This window comes from Alosa pseudoharengus, unplaced genomic scaffold (assembly GCF_046254945.1).
Source record: "Alosa pseudoharengus isolate Yale_2024_CS ecotype anadromous, Long Island Sound unplaced genomic scaffold, YU_APseudo_1.1 YU_APseudo_1.1_scf_23, whole genome shotgun sequence".
Lineage (NCBI taxonomy): Eukaryota > Metazoa > Chordata > Actinopteri > Clupeiformes > Clupeidae > Alosa > Alosa pseudoharengus.
In genome coordinates, this window is record NW_027468685.1 from 23,981,723 (window position 1) to 23,999,222 (window position 17,500).

The 17,500-nt window shown below is 47.5% G+C and overlaps 1 protein-coding gene across 1 annotated transcript in view; it reads left to right on the forward strand.

Moving 5' to 3' along the window:
• The window catches only part of csmd3b (CUB and Sushi multiple domains 3b), a 390,727-nt gene that overhangs the window by 82,101 nt on the left and 291,126 nt on the right, over positions 1-17,500 (forward strand). The window lies entirely within an intron of this gene.

The window sequence follows — 17,500 nt, forward strand, 5'->3', positions numbered from 1 at the left end:
GGAGTTTGCTCCCGGAGGCGAGAGAAGGAGGGAAGGAGGTAGAGAAGGAGGGAGGGATGAGAGCATGCAGGGGAGGGAGGGAGATATTTGATGGATACGACGTTGATGGGCGAGAGGCTTCGTCCCTGCCCTCCTCTCGGCCCTGATGCATTGGTGGCTGCTGCTCACTAACTGCGACATCATCCTACAGCCAGCTGCATCATTTAAGGATTTCATTGATCAGGGGGGCAGTGGGGCTGGTGTGGCCGCCATTTGCTATGCCGCCCAGGTGCTCTTCCCCATTCCCCCTTGCAAATACCCAGTTTTGTTATTTACTTGTTTATTTATTTACTTATCAATTTGTTGACAAAGATAATAGCTATTTTGTTGGGAACGATGAAGCCATCCTGCTGTTTACTCCAATCCCCAAATTTTCATTGTAGAGACGTACCCACCCCAATACCCACCCACCTCCGCTTCCTTTCAGACTCGCATTTGTTTCCTATTTTAGTCACACAAAGTCGAACACAGTTAGAGGGAAATAGATGGAGCGATTCAGCCGCTAGTTACTGTACCTAGTGACTGTGATCACTGCTTATTCCAAAATGCACCACGGTTTTGACTCACCCAATGTTATCATCTCCCCTATTCTGCTGAATGACAGCGTTTGAATGACTGCTGTGTTTTTTGGCCCAGTAGAGACTCCTTGACAGACATGCAGCTAATTTTGTCTTTGTGTTGAGACGGGGATCTGCAATCTTAGCACACACCAACACTCAACTGCTTGAGCCTGAGTTTGTAAAATCAGATGGTCCCCAGGAAATGTGTTTGCCATGCACAATTAAACCTTCCCTGTTCTCCTGGTCTCCTAACACATAAATTGATGAGTTTTTTTTTTTTCTCTACACATTATCCAATTGAATGTTTGTTTATTTCTCTGTTTGCTCTCCTGTTGTCATTCATTCCCTCGCGTGTCACTCCGTGTGTGACGTGATTAATTGCCTTCGCTGGCTTTTTTTCCCCACTGAGAACGACTGCAGGGAGTCGCCTCCTTTGATACAGATGCCAGTTTGTGCCCACTCAAAAGATTTCTCCATTGCCCTACATGAAAGGATAAGGCTCGAGCAGCGAGAACAAGACTATTACGCCTTATTATTTAAGGTATAAAAGAGGGAGGCAAATCCTTGAGCTCTGCGCCGGTTGTTGTCTGTTTGGCCTGGATTGCCTGGGTGTTCTTTGACGCAGTGCATGTCGAGCAGCGAGCTGGGGAGCGGACAGCCGCTGGTTTGTGTAATCCTCATTCAGCCCACGCACTCCTCTCCTCCCTCTCTCTCTCTCTCTCTCTCTCTCTCTTTCTTTCTTCTCTCTCTCTTTCTCCCTCTCTCTCGCTCCCTTTCCTCTCCTCTCCTCTCTCCTCCTCTCCCTCTCCTCTTTTTCTCTGCTGCTTACTCTTCCCCCTTTTGTCTACTCTCTCTTTTGTAGTCTTCCTCTCTCCCTGTCTCTCCCTCTCTCTCTTACGCTGTCTCTTCCCCACTTTGATCACTCTCTCTTTCTGTCTCTGACTCTTGTTGTCTCTCTTACACTCCATCTATTGCTCTTTCTCTCCCTCTCTCCGTCTCTCCCTTTCTCTCTCTCTCTCTTGCGATCCTTCACTGTTTATCACAGCTCACTCCCGCTGCTCACCCCCCCTTTCCAGGTTGGAAATGCAATAGCACACAGCTAAGACCAGGGGGCGCTAGCACACACAGCAGCGAGAGGGAAGGAGAGGGGGAGAGAGGAAGAGAGAGGGGGGAAAGAAGTAGAGAGGGAGGGGGAGAGAGGTAGAGAGGAAGGAAGAGAGGTATAGAGGGAGGGTGAGAGAGGTAGAGAGAGAGGGAGAGGGGCAGAGATGTAGAGAGAGAGGGGGAGAGAGGTAGAGAGGGAGGGAGTGATGGGAAGTGGTTGGTGGCAGCTCAGCTGCTGTGACAGACAGACAGACAGGCAGACAGACAGACAGACAGACAGGCAGACAGGCAGACAGGCGGAGCGGCAGAGCGGCTGTGTGCTGAAGGAGACGGAGGTGACTGACTGCTGCTCATCGCGCTGCCCGCCACCGCCGCTGCTGCTTTATGGACAGCACATGTTTGATCCACTCCCCCCTTCCCCGCTCGCATGGATCCGCCAGGGCCTGAGATTGACTGGGACGCAGTCACGTCGGGAGAATTTACCTTGACACCAAGGTGACTGAATGTCTGTTTATGGGGGGGGGGTGTTGGTGTTGGTAGGGCTATGCTTCTTACACTGATGTGTGTGTGTGTTTGTGTGCGTGTGAGCCTGTGTAAGTGACTATCTTTCCAGTATTTGTTGACATGGTGCTTGGTGGATTGACTGCCACACAGAAGCACGGTGATGGTGATGGTGATGGTGATGGCATCTTAGGCAAACAACCCACCCCCCACCCCCTTGCCCCATTCTCCCAGATTCATATTAGCATAATCACCCTTCCTCCTAACCCAGGGAACGGGTTTTTTTTTGTTTAATGAGGCGCTTTACACCAGCTAATGTTATGGATGAATGGCTATAAACATGAAACGCATTTGCTCCCTGTAGATGTCCATTGTTTTTGGGCGTTAGCACCTGTGCCCAGGTCATAAATGAGTGGACGCTGGTTGCGCTCAGCAGGTGAACATGGAGCGCAGTGGACATCTATTTCGGTCGCGTTGTCGCCTCGGATTTAAGAACGGTCAGCGTGATGAAAGGGGGAAGGATGTGGGCTGCATGCATCTGTGCAGCAACATCTGTGCAGGTTCGTTATGACCTCCCGCAAGCTGCCACACCTAGAGCTGCTGTCCTCTTCTCTTAGCCCAGCAGTGATGGCATAGACTCTTCTAGAAGCTTTCTCGCTCTCAAGGAGGAAACCTCAACACCTTTGTGGTGAGTGATCTGATCCGAGCCCTCAGGGGAACTCGCCAGCCCCTGTTGATCAAGCTGCCCCCCTTCCTCCCATGGACCGATGTGACGGCCACAGAAATCACTTGACATTCAACACAAGCAGACGTGAGCCTCTCTCTCTCTCTCTCTCTCTCTCTCTCTTTCTCTTTCTCTCTCTCTCTCTCTCTCTCTCTCTCTCTCTCTCTCTGTCTGTCTGTCTCTCTCTCTCACACTCTCTCTCTTTCTCTCTCTCTCTCTCTCTCTGTCTTTCTCTCTCTCTCTCACACTCTCTCTCTTTTCTCTCTTTCTCTCTCTCTGTCTCTTTCTCTCTCTCCAGTTGCCACCTCACGGTACAGAAGAGCAGGCCCTGCCCCATCACGCCACATAACTAATCGGGCCTGACAGCTGAACGTGTGCTTGGAATACAGGGAGATTGGGGGGGGGAATGGCAGTTTGAGTGTCTGAGAATCCTGGCAGCAGGAGCTTTGCTAAATAATTATGACTGGAATGAACAGTTTATGTTTGAAGAGCAACGAAAAATGATTTATTGTCCCAACAATGTCTTGGCGTTATGTAAAGTGCACAAAACACACACACACACACACACACACACACACACACACACACACACACACACACACACACACACACACATTCACACACACACACACACACACGCGCACACACACACACAACGTGCAAAAACACACAGGCTGTTGAAGTCGCAGAGTAAAAATAGAGCATTATGGAAGCAGCGAGGATAACACAATTGAGCACTATGAGTAAATCCCCAAGGCTTTAAGGTTAAGTTTTTACACCATGACATACAGCAAAACTTACCCAAGGCAGAAGACATGGCAGCACATTCTGAATTCAAACAGCTTTTCTCTCTCTCTTTCCCTCAACTCTTTCTCTCTCTCTCTCTCTCTCTCTCTCTCTTTCTTTCTTTTTTCCTCCCCCCTTTTTTATTTTATTTTGTGACACCAGGGAAACAAGCTGCATAGCCAGAGTTGAGCACACACAAGCTGTGATTCTCCATACTAAATGCTACCTTAAGCCTCTGCGCATTAATACAAGTCACCGCTCTCGGGGGCTAAACGGATGCTCCAGGCCCTACACCTCCTGCTGGGTGAGGCCCAGGTGGGTAGCGTGCGACTGGACATGATTGAAAGCTTACCGCCCACTCCCTTGGAAGCTGAGCTGTTTGCTTTCGCAATGAATATTAAATGTACCTCTGCTAATATTAAAGATGCATATGGCCCTCATGCAAAATGCATGGCTGATCATATAGGCAGGGAGAGAATGAAAGTGAGAAAAGAGAGATATGGGAGATGGAGAGAGTAGTATTGCAGAGAGACAGACAGAGAGAGAGAGAGAGAGAGAGAGAGAGAGAGAGAGAGAGAGAACTTGTTCATATGTGTAATGCATACTCAAAGACATATCTTCGGCCAGTCAATCTCCCGTCTGCATAGGTTTTGAGCGGGCAGTGGCGATATCGGAGTGTGCCTGTCCATGCATGAAGCCTGCATTTACGATGCGTTTCAGGGTACAAAAAAAAGCAGACCCTTCTGCCAGCGCTGCGGGCCCGGTGAGGCTCTTCTCTCGGACTCGGAGGGCTGGGAGCAGGTGATTAGACGGCACCCGTATGTCACCCGGAGCACTCAAAGTGCCAGGGCCGATAAGATCTCTCCGCCTTGCACTCCCATCCTCTCCGCTCCACCCACCACCTACTCTCGATAATAACCATCTCATTCCGCCGAAGAGGGAGAAGGGGAACGCGAGGGGCGTGCGAAGGGAGAAAAAAAAAACAACACAATCCCATCTGTGACATAGGATTCTCTAATGCTGCCGTGGATTTATGTCCCTGTGTTCATGTTTTTTATTGGGGTGTCAAAGATTATTGTGTTCGACTGACAGCACGAGACAAGCAGCACCTCACCAAGATCGTTAGACGTTTGAATAACACCGGCCTAAGGGCTTTCTCTTTCTCTCTTTCTCTCTCTCTCTCTCTCCCTCTCTCCCTTTATCTTTCTCGCTTTCTCTCTATCTCTCTCTCCCTCCCCGTCTCCTCCTCCTTTTCCCATCAGCAAATCTATCCTATGAAACACTCCAAACCAGACCCCCTTTTTTTTTTTTCCTCCTGCATAGCGTGTAATTAACTTGGCACTGCTTACAAGCACGTTTGACTTAATCAGGAGCCTTCCTGCCGTTGCCAGAGCCTCAGGAAGCCATTGTTGTTCATCTTTTAGATTGCATTTCCTTTTCATTTTCTGTAATGTCCTGTTTGCCTGTAATCCCTAATATCCCCACTAATGAGTATTTATTCTTCATCGTGACACGGGGGTGTTGGCGGGGAGAGGGCACCGGGGGGCATTGTCGAGGAGGCCGGCCATTTGTTTCCTCGCTTTCAGAGGCAGTGCGAGAGCTTTGGCCAACTCAGGCCACAGCCCCAGTCTCTCTGGCCCCTGTAAGTGCATGTGGCTGAGGACTCACGGCGAGAGAGTTGTGGGGTCAGTCTGAAGGGGTGCATTGCGCTGCGTTGTGTGTGAACCGTGCACCTCGGCCCTGCACACACCCACGCACCCTCTCGAACCTGCAAACAGCAGCACCTCGGATTGGGAGTCGAGCGCGCTAGCAATCGAGTTAAAAGCACAGGCTGCTAGCTCTCTTGCCAGCACTACTCTAAGGTGTCGAGGGGGAGGTTTACCAGCGTACATACTGCACAGCTACGGACCAGCTGGCTACCGTTACACGGGTTAAGAGGAGAGATGGCAGATGTGTTGGTGACAGAATAGAGTGTGCAGTTTATCAGACACAGGCTGCAGGGAATATAAAAGATACCTCAGTGACGCATAAGGAGATGTTGAAGATGAATTCTGGTTTGGCTTTCTTCCATAAGAAGATGTATTTATAAATGACTTCAGGCCTCAAACACTTTTAATTCTATCATCCACATAGCCACTTTCGCTAGTGAGTTTTAATTCCACCATTAGCACGGTGTAGGCCTTTATTCCATCAATCCCCCACCCCCCCTCCATCCCTCTGACCCCGCCTCATTAGTTTGTTTTGATTGGCAGCTAATCGGCTCACTCACTTAACTGCGATTAAGTGGGAATTAATAAAGGAATGTCCAGTGACTCAAAGCGGAACTGTCTGTCTCGGGCTCCGGCTATTTTTAGGGATCCCCAGGGTGACCATGAAAATTCCGGAGGGCCTCTTTGATTAAGATTGGCACGTCCAAGGCTGACTAGTCATGAAGTAGGTCTTTCTACGTTGATTAGGAGGATACACTCAGATCCCACGCCTCGGTTGAGGCTTTTTCATCTGTGTTTTTCAAAGGGCCAATGTGTCATTTTTTATAGCTCAAAGGCATACTCAAATATTATTTACAAATTTTTTTTTAAATATCTGACTTTCAGGAATGGCAGCTTGTTGACTGACTTTATAACAAAGAACCTACTATCAGGTACAATCCTGGAGATATGACTATTGATAGATTCCTTCTGAAGGGGGAATGTTTCTTCTGAACTTTTAATATCACAATATGATGATGCTGTGGCTTATAACATCGACACATTTATATTGTCGAGCTTCCAGAAAAGGGGGTTATTTAGCTAGTAAAACGTACACATGTTCTCATTCAACCCAAGAAATGATCTCACAATGGATATGGGCTTTCAAAAGCCAAGTGTACAACCATCAACAATCGTATCATCATATCTACACTACAGTAGAGCTCTTTCAGTCAGAATGGGTGTGTGGTTTCATAGCCTCGGTGGTAGTCCTGGAATTCTCATTCCCCTCACAGTTTTCAGCTATTTCACCCGGTGCCAATTTCCGCTCCGTAATACCCAAATGATAACTCCCACAGGCCAATTTTCTTTTGAATGGCAAAACTGATTCAGTGCGCTTTGTTCCCATATAGCAGATTGGACATATATATTAGTGACAATGTATTAAGCGACGAAGACCATGGACTCCGCGAAAGTTCTTAGCACCTTCAGACAATTGAAAATGTCAGACTCTGCATAACTGTGTGTGTGTGTGTGTGTGTGTGTGTGTGTGTGTGTGTGTGTGTGTGTGTGTGTGTGTGTGTGTGTGTGTGTGTGTGTGTTTGTGTGTCCTGGCGACAAGTCTGAGTGGAGGGAATGCCATTTATGTCATCCCTCACGGCTCTAGCGGGCCGGGATCAACCGTGAACTCCCACACCTTTACCTGTAATTGAGTCCGCAGGTGATAAAGAAGCTCTAACCGATCTGTGAAAGGTATGATGCGCTTCCTTTCCTTTTGCTTTTTCTCGTCCTTTCTACTGTCACTTTCTTTTCCCCTATCTCATCATCTTGTGTGTGTGTGTGTGTGTGTGTGTGTGTGTGTGTGTGTGTGTGTGTGTCTGTCTGTCTGTCTGTCTGTCTGTGTGTGTGTGTCTCTGTGTGTGTGTGTGTGTGTGTGTCTGTCTGTCTGTCTGTGTGTGTGTGTCTCTGTGTGTGTGTGTGTGTGTGTGTGTCTGTCTGTCTGTCTGTGTGTGTGTGTCTCTGTGTGTGTGTGTGTCTGTGTGTGTGTGTGTGTGTGTGTGTGTGTGTGTCTGTCTGTCTGTCTGTGTGTGTGTCTCTGTGTGTGTGTGTGTGTGTGTGTGTGTGTGTGTGTGTGTGTCTGTGTGTGTATGTGGTCGATACTCAAGTGTCTTCTTCAACTTAGTCCTCAGTTACTTCTTTAAACACAGACCCCCCCACTCCCCCCACCCCCCTACGAAAAGAGAAAGGGAAGTGTCAAAGAGCCGCCTTTCTTTTTCAAATCAATGACTCCTGCCCAAGTTCTAGTTCAATAATCCATTAGTTGGCTTCCCATTTCAAAGATCACTGCCAAGGCTGGTTCATTAAAACGTCCGGGTAGCTGAGGCCTCATCTCATTGACTGCACCCTCTGTCATCCCCAAACCCTCTAATTGTGTGTTGTTTACAGGCAATGTGCATCTGCCCCCCTTTGCAAATGTGCCATGTCTGCCAGCAAGTTTGCATGGATACTCACGGAAAAAGAGAAAGGCGCAGACACAAGGGAGCGAAGGAAAGGAATGTACATAAAAAATAATAACTCTGGCTGCACTGTCATCTGTGTCTTACCTTTCAGTTCATGTATATCACGCTAATCACAACTCTTATTAAAAAATAACCTGGAGGTTTTTTTTTTTTTCTGGTCTTTTCTTTCCCCTCTCTCCTCTTCTCTCCTTCCTTTCCTTTTCAGAACACAGCCAATTAGGATGGCAGCAGATGTTGAGTTTGTTGTCATTAGCATGAAATCATGTAACACATCAGTGCTGTCTTGACTACACACATACACACACACACACACACACACACACACACACACACACACACACACACACACACACACACATGCTCTGCACATTAAACAGTCATTCCTGTCTTCACACTCACGGAACTTAGTACCGTATCCTCAATATAACCTTGCTATTCTGTTTCTGCCTTATTCAAGCGTAACCCTCACAAGTAAAGCACCACAGAGTCTGTGCTATATGACACATTATGCTCTCATCATAACATCTCCACAATGACCCTGCTTGGTTAGGAAATAGCTATTATCTCGAAGTGGAACCTGTCCTGGAGTTTGTCTTAACGTTATGTGTAGTTAACTTCAAAGTGCGATTCATCTTCTGATAGGGACTGAGTGCGTGCCTTGAGATCTGAGGTCCACGCGGCTGACACCCAATGCTCCGTTCCGAAATTAATTAAACATGTGCATGTTAATTGCCGCCATTCAATACAGATCGTTTGGCCCGTGGCAGAGAAATGAGATGCGCGGCTCAATTGAAAATCTTTACTTGTCTGACACTGGCAATTTGAAAAGCGGGCGTGTTGCAGATTACCTAGCTGTTAAGAGAATTGCTTGACCTCTAGGAAGGGGGGGGGGGGGTGAAGGGGGGGGGGGATCTGACACATTGAGGTGAAGAGCAGGCAGTGGGGTTAATCGATGAAGTCAAATGTGACGAGAATGTGAGCAAACTCTCATGGCTTATAGGTGAGTGAAGTCTTAGTCGTTGAAAACCAAGGAGAGCCGTGGGTAGGCAAGTCTATCTACCGGAACAAATGACCCATTTCAGGGTAATGGATGGCTAATTAAAAGCACAGATGGATGCTTTAGACAACTAAAAAGAAAAGCAAAAGCTTGCATTCCGAGCTGACAGAACAATTTCATTTACTTTTATTCTGCCATTGTAACTTTAACATTTTAGTAACTATCCAACTGACCCAGGTGTGCAATATTCCACGGTCATTACACTCAGTCTGGCCTGACTTCAGTCCAGACTGATTAGAGTTTGGTCCATAAAATAGCGTTTATGCGAAAAAGGTCAAGAGGAGATGAAAGAAATAAAAGCAAATATGTGGACTATTTTACAGACCAACACACTCACTCTCACACACACACACACACACACACACACACACACACACACACACACACACACACACACACACACACACACACATACACACACAAACACATACACACACACACACACACACACACAAACACACACAAACAAACACACACACACACACACACACACACACACACAAACACACACAAACAAACACACACACACACACACACACACACACACACGCAAACACTACAGTACTACTACTACACTATAACAAATACCCCAGGTTTTGCTGCCCAAGAGTCTGAGGAGTTAATTAGACACCTAGTCTGCGGAGTTAGCCTCGCCCTTATGGCTGCAGATCAGCAGAGAGAACTTTGCCTTGTTGGATCTGCAGAGCTTCTGCTCTCCAGCCCCAGAAATCCAGCCTCATTAGCAACAATCCCACTTCTTAACCAGCTTTGCTCCACTCCTCTCCTTTCTCACCCTCTCCTATATCCTCTCTATCTCTCTTTCTCTGTCTCTCTCACCCTCTTTCTTTTTCTCTTTTTCTCTCTCTCTCTCTCACACTCTTTTCCCACCATATCTTTAGCACCTTCTCTTATCTCTCTCTCTCTCTCTCTCTTTCATTCTCTCAATCCATCTCCATCCTCCTCACACACTCCCCTCCATCTCAGGCCAGGGCTTTTGGGGGGATACAGGAGAATGTCATATCAATCATCTGACACACTCCTGCTTTCTGCGCGCTCCATCTGCTGCCTCGGCCTTGCCAGCACCTACGAGGCCCACCTGCAGCGCGCACGCACGCCGGACGGCCGACTGTGCCTGACCCTGTTACCGGTCGGCGCCAAGCAGCCTCCCAAGTTCTCCTGGGCCCAGACGAAACCCCTGCGGTGCGCACCGCGTCCTTTTTCAGCCCCCCCAATCTGCTCGCTTGTTTTGTTCCGCCCATTTCCTGCGCATTTCGTCTTTTTTTCCTTTTCTCCGCACGTTAGCACTGTCCTTTTTTTTTTTTTTTTTTACAAAGGAACGCTTTTCATGTCACGTAGCTGTTGCTACAAGTCGTCTTACAACATCAAGCGTTCCTTTTGAGAGAAAAAATCCATGCAGTAAGTAACTATCAATCACAGGCACACTCACACAAAGACTTCCTTAAATGCAGAGATGGAACAGCAGGTCCTTTCAGGCTTACACTGTGGGCCTTAGCCTCCGCTACTACAAGCGCGAGCCCTTTTTCTAAGATGGAGACTTTACCTCTCTTTACCTTTCTTGCTCACAGCTCTATCCCTTGTGCTGCATGTTCATCTCCAGTCAGAAAGCGTGGATTATGTTTGAGCTCCACTTCTTAACGCTAGTCCCTCCGCAGTGTACCTCAGTGCCAGTCGCTTGCACTTCCAAAATATGAGCTGGACAGTGGACACTATCCCCGAGATTAGCTTCCTGTCTCTTCGCTTCCTTACAACTGCGTCCAGTCAGTCTCTCCCACATGTTCCAATTGGATTGATTAATATGTAGATTCTTCTGGAACAGCTCAGCTACTACCCTTAGAGTGACATTTTAATCCTTAGATAAGACCTCAGACTTGCTGTACATAATGTGTGTGTGTGTGTGTGTGTGTGTGTCAGTCTTGGCTCCATACAATCTTCACTGTATAGTGAAGGCAACCATGCTACTGAAGGGGGGGGGGGATCTCTTCAGTATATTCTGCAGTAAAAAAAAACCCACGTTCTGCAGTCGCCGGCTGTCCTTTTGTTAGAGGTTTGTCGCGTGGCGGGGCCATAAACGCATGCGCCTCCCTCCCACTCGCCCCCCACCTCCCACCCACGCCGCTTGGCACTGGCCGCTAATGGGATGGATTGGGGTGCTGACCCCATGAGAGAACTCCGCGGGTGTCCCCACGTGTGCTGCCGCCGCATTACATAAAGAATTGTTTGCCTTCGCCGCCACTGCTGCCTCGGCCGGCTCGGCCGCCTCGGCGCCATCAATAACACCTGCAGTAGGTGGTCCAGAAAAGGCCATTTGCGGGAACGAGGCGTGTTTGGTTTGGGAGACAAGCTGGATATTAACTCGGCTGCCCGCCTCATGTACTGCATGTCGCCGCTGTTGAAACGAGCGAGTGCTGCTTCAGCAGAACAGAGTGGTGCTGATGTTATTTCAGATTGAGTGTGTGTGTGTGTGTGTGTGTGTGTGTGTGTGTGGGGGGGGGGGGGGGGGGGTTTGGTTTTTGTGTGTGAAAAATGATGTGTGTGTGTGTATGTATATTGTTACGGCCGGCTCGAGACCATAACATAAAAGAGGAAGGCGGACAAGATGGTTTGGTCAACCAAAATATATTTATTTAAAAGCAATCATTAAATATTAAATTATTGCAGTTCACTAGATGTCTAGGGGAGAATTACAATATATGTAAGTGCGTGGGTTTAATGCAAGCGTCAGTATGGTGTTGCAAAAGAGGAGTGAAAGATAAAGAAAGAGATAAGAAGTGTGTAGGAAAGAAATCTATCAATGTGTCTTCAAATTAGAAATGTGCCTAACCCAGAAGTGACCCAGCAAGAGAGAGAGACAGAGAGAGAAACAACCCTGTATATAGCCCAACCCATTAACCCAGGTGTATACCATTAACCAATTAGTGGAAGCAAGGACACCACTATCAGTGCATTGGCTATGCCAAGCCTGAAGAGGGCACAGGGGGTCGTAACACCTCCCTCCCTAAAGAAGTTTTCCTCAAGGAAATCTTCAAAACAAATTCAAAGACCTCCTGTGGTCCTAACGATATCCACAACTACCTCCATATCCTGGGCCCTAGGACAGTAGAGAGCAGAATGGACAAGAGAAAACACACAGAGGCTATGCATAATAAAATTAATTAAATCCACGAACAGACAAAAACACCATCCCACATGATAAACTAATCAGTGTCAAAATAAGGCCTATTTTCCCACGCAAAATTACCCTGGAGTAGTTTTTGGAAACAATGGGGAGTGTTGCCAAGACTCTCCTTTGAAACCCAAATAGGTTTGCCACAGAACCAGACTACCACAGTGATGACCACCAGTAAAGGACACAGAGCAACACCTAATTTGCCCCACTGTGTTGGGATCCTCCACAGAACACAAGCACCAAACGGGTGGCGCCAACCCGAGCTCAGTACTATGCACTGTGAAGACAGAAACAAATGTCATTAACAAAAACAATAACAGCAATAATGACAATAAGAGTAAATATGCTGGTAGGCCGCCCTCAGTCTCAGCTGAGGCACTACCCTCAATTTCCACAAGAGGCTCCACCACAGATGCCTCACTCTCCGCATCAGAACAGTTACCAGCTACCTCAATGGTGTGAACAGGCAGATTATTCACCTGACCAACAGGTGAACCTAACAAGTCACCCTTATTCGTACACTCAGACTTAGGAGAATTATTAGCCAGTTGTCCAAACCCTAAATCTGGGAGCTGCTTTACTACGGTGCAAACTGGCACTTCAATGCGGTCTCTACACAAATGTCTCACCTCAGACACGGGCACACCTACAGGTGACGACACCACACACATTTCCCTACAAACTTTACCTCCCGCCAGATCGTTCCCAAGAATAAATGACACTCCCGGTACTGGAAGGGAAGGCCGCACGCCCACTACAACCTTACCAGTGACCGTGTGAGAGGCCAAGTGAATCTGGTGGAGGGGCACAGGAACAGACACGGCCTCAAAACCTCGAACCCAAACATTCTTGCCCGTCGCAGTCTGGTCCGACAGAGGAAGCACGCCATCCAGCAGAAGAGACTGGGTAGCCCCTGTATCTCTGAGAATGCGAATGGCAACACTATGATTTTGACCAGGCAAGGAAACTTCTCCCTCTGTGATAAAAGGAGCATAACCAGTGGGATGGCCATACAGGGTAGCATGGGCTTGCCTTGAAACAGTTGCTATCAAACCCACTGATTTAGCCTCTTCCTTTTTCTTAAGAGCACGACATTCAGAAATTTTATGGCCGAGCTTTCTGCAATAAAAAGCATGTGATCTCCTGCTTAGTAGTTAGGGCACGGCTAGGGCTACCTGGGGGAGAGGACTGTGTGGAACCGGAATCCCTATTCCTCCGTCTACCCTGGTCGCTCCTGTCATAACTGTTACCCCATCTACAATCAACAGATTTGTGGGTGAGCACATACTCGTCAGCCAAAACTGCTGCCGCGTCCAACGTACGGACTTTACGCTCATGTAAATAAGTGGCTACCTTCTCAGGAAGGCAATTCCTAAGCTCCTCAACAAGAACCAGCTGTTTGAGATCCTCCATGGACTCAACTCTCTCAGAGCCACACCAGCGCTCAAATGCCCGCTCCTTCTCTCTGGCAAACTCGATGTAGGTCTCCTGATCTGATTTCTGATGGTTCCTAAACCGTTGGCGATATGCCTCAGGAACTAATGAGTAAGCATGCAAGATAGTGGTCTTTACTAAGTCATATTGACCGCTTTGCTCCAAACTAAGGGCAGAAAATACATCTTGAGCTCTACCAGTCAGAACACACTGAAGCAATATGGGCCAAACCTCTACAGGCCACTTCAATGTGGTAGCTACCCTCTCAAAATGCGAGAAATATTTCTCGACATCCTTCTCTATGAAAGGTGGAACTAAACGGATGTTACGAGTGACATCAAACAAAGGCGCTACAGGGGCCAATGGATTGGCTGGGTCAACTGGAGGTAATGTACGGGAAGGAGAGACTGGTCCTTTGGCACCAAATTCCAGCTCAAGTTTCTTCAGAGCAAATTCATGCTGGCGCACCTGCTCACGTTCTTCTTGTTCCATTCTCTTTAACTCTATTTCATGCTCAAGCCTGCGAAGCGCAATGTCTCTCTCTATCTCCTTCTCCTGAAGTAATCTTACCTCACGGTCAGTCTTCAGTTTTTCTAAATCAGACTGGTCCTGCAATACCACTGTACTCCTTGTTGCATTGTCACTACCCGCTGCAGATGGTACTAATGAAACAGGTTGGCTAGGATGATCAGTTTGTGCAATAAACACACCTTTATTAACCAGCTGATTTTTAATGGCTAGAAACAATGTTTCTTTTACCTTTTTCTCTTGAGATGTTATAATAAACTCATAGGGCTCAGCAAGTTGCCACAACTGGTCTTTAGTAAAACCTGCAAGCAATTCCTCTGAGGGATCAGCTATGAATTCTTCGAGAAATGAAGCCATAACCTCACTGATCAAGCCTGCCACCTAGATAAAGGAGAATTTAAACCAGTACAAACAGTAAAACACAGGCAAAATCTCACTGTGCAGACAACGCAGAATAGCCAAAGAGAAGTTAATGCTACCAAGCTGTGATTTAAAACAAGGGGGTCACAATAAACAATGGCACAATTAACAATGGCACAATTAAGATTCTCTACACACATAAAACATGCACCAACACAACAGCAACAGCTAGAGAGGTTACTGCAAGCAGAACACTAATAGCATAAGAACCAAGGCTCTCAATTCTCTACACAGCATAAACAAAATGCTATTTAACTGTTGCTTAATTGGCAAGTAATTCCCACTAACTGTGCTACCACTCTGGGCCGAGTTAACGTTACTTTTAACACGCACCACAATAATAACGCATACTGCACATTTTCTAAATAATTGTATGCTCAAACAAGTAACACAAGTAACTCAAACAAAAGATCAAGCGTTCGCGCACACACAAGACACTGAGCACTAGCGTTACACGCAAAGTCAGTTATAGAGTTGTCTCCAATATCGTAGATGTAATTAGATTAACAAACAATGAACGCTTTCACACAAACTGCAACACTGACGCAACATTCACTTACCCAACTTCATACGCACTGCATAATGTACTCCACATAAATCCAGGTGAAACTAGCCAGCCAGTCGCTGCTATTTCGCTGCATCCGATATTTAAACAGAGCTCCGGTCCTAATTATGCCCACACCAAACAACTAACTCACCTGGCTAGTCTTCGAGGGCCTGCTGGCCTCGGGGCGACTGGATAACGCATGAACTCGTCACAGTATGGTGAAATAACTGCGCGAAGCGTGCCCCCGACAGGAATGCGTGACTCCCGACCAGGATTACCCCCCTATACGAAAATAAACTTAAAACAGGATAACAAAGAAATAAACAGTACTCCGATGGAAAGGCTGCAAGCAACCTAGCTGGAGCACTCTTACTAGCCGGAGTCTGCTAATAGGCTAATTGAATCAATCAAGAGCTTCTCACCTGGATTTTTGCGAGTTATCAAAAATAATCCAAATTTTACAACTTGTTTGTTATCCCGGACGAGCCCCCAATTTATGTTACGGCCGGCTCGAGACCATAACATAAAAGAGGAAGGCGGACAAGATGGTTTGGTCAACCAAAATATATTTATTTAAAAGCAATCATTAAATATTAAATTATTGCAGTTCACTAGATGTCTAGGGGAGAATTACAATATATGTAAGTGCGTGGGTGTAATGCAAGCGTCAGTATGGTGTTGCAAAAGAGGAGTGAAAGATAAAGAAAGAGATAAGAAGTGTGTAGGAAAGAAATCTATCAATGTGTCTTCAAATTAGAAATGTGCCTAACCCAGAAGTGACCCAGCAAGAGAGAGAGACAGAGAGAGAAACAACCCTGTATATAGCCCAACCCATTAACCCAGGTGTATACCATTAACCAATTAGTGGAAGCAAGGACACCACTATCAGTGCATTGGCTATGCCAAGCCTGAAGAGGGCACAGGGGGTCGTAACAATATATATATATATATATATATATATACGGTATGTATAGGGGGAGTTTTGTGCATGTGTGAACGTATGTGTGCATTTCTCTGTATGTGAGCTTGGTTTTGTGTGTGTGTGTGTGTGTGTGTGTGTGTGTGTGATTTACCCAGCACATACAGTATGGTACTGGAATCCTGTAACACTGTCCTGGGGTCATCTTAGTGTAGTCTGTCTCCAACCTCACCTTGCCACAAGAGGCCACTAAGCCTGCTTACGGGGTTAGCCTCTTCCACATAATAGCCAGCCCAGGAGACCTCAGCATCCTCACTTGGGTGCTGTCATGGCAACCAAATCCACCAGTGATGGACATTCATTGACTCCGTTGGTGCTTGCGCTGCAAAAAGAGCCGTGTATGCTGCGCCCCCCCCGCCGCTTATCTGTCTACAAATCTGCGACATCGCCAGTGAGCAACATGCTAGCTCCATGAAACTGCAGTACAGTAAACATGTCACTGGTTTGCCAGAGGTCCTGTGACTTACTCGCTCTCTCCTGACTGGCCAGCCTAATGCATTATTCCCCCATCCCTCTTCCTTCCTGCTATCCTCCATTACTACCTCCATTCGTTATACTGGCATGATTGCAATGAGAAAAACAGAGGGGGATACCTGCACCTTGTTTGTTGCTGCACAAATTAGTACAACTTCAGAAGACTGTCTGAAAAAAGATTGACCTGATTTGGAAGTGAAAGTGATACGGAGTTGGCTGTTGGCAGGCTGTAACCCTCATACGCACCCCTTGTGTAACATCTTCATTCACCCCCCCCTCATCCCTCCCTCATCCTCCTCTTCCTGCTGACGCTCTGGATGTGGGCCCGTGGGTGACGGATGGCTCGATCAGCTCGGCGTGGCTCCGTCTGCCACCGGGGCCAACGGAACCCCCCCCCCCCCCACGCCGCATGCCGCCACCGTCACCGGCCGCCTCCACGGGGCCCCGTGTGTTTGTGTCAGTGCGCGTCAGCCGCAACATCTGTCGCCAGCACGCCGGGCGCTGCCTGGCGCCGTCATGTTTCATTCGCCTCGCGCTCCTCACTCAAGCCCTCTGCGGGTGCAGATGTGTGCATGTGTGTGAATGGTAGGGGGGTTGGGTGAGGGTAAAAGTGTGTGAGAGTGTGTGAGAGCGTGAGAGTGTGTGTTTACATGTGGATGTGAGGGTAGTGTATGTGTATGTTTGTGTTTGTGTGATCTTATGTGTATGTGTGTGTGTGTGTGTGTGTGTGTGTGTGTGTGTGTGTGTGTGTGTGTGTGTGTGTGTGTGTGTGTGTACATATAAATATTGAATGTGTGTGTTCCAGCACAGTCCCGGCTCAGGGAACCCACTGGATGTTCCTCTAGCGTGCGCCACCTCCCTCGCACCACTCAACAGAGCTGGGGACCCTGGGATGCCGCATTGCATTTTCAGTGCAAAGCATGAGGCCCTCTCTCTATCTCTCTCTCTCTCTA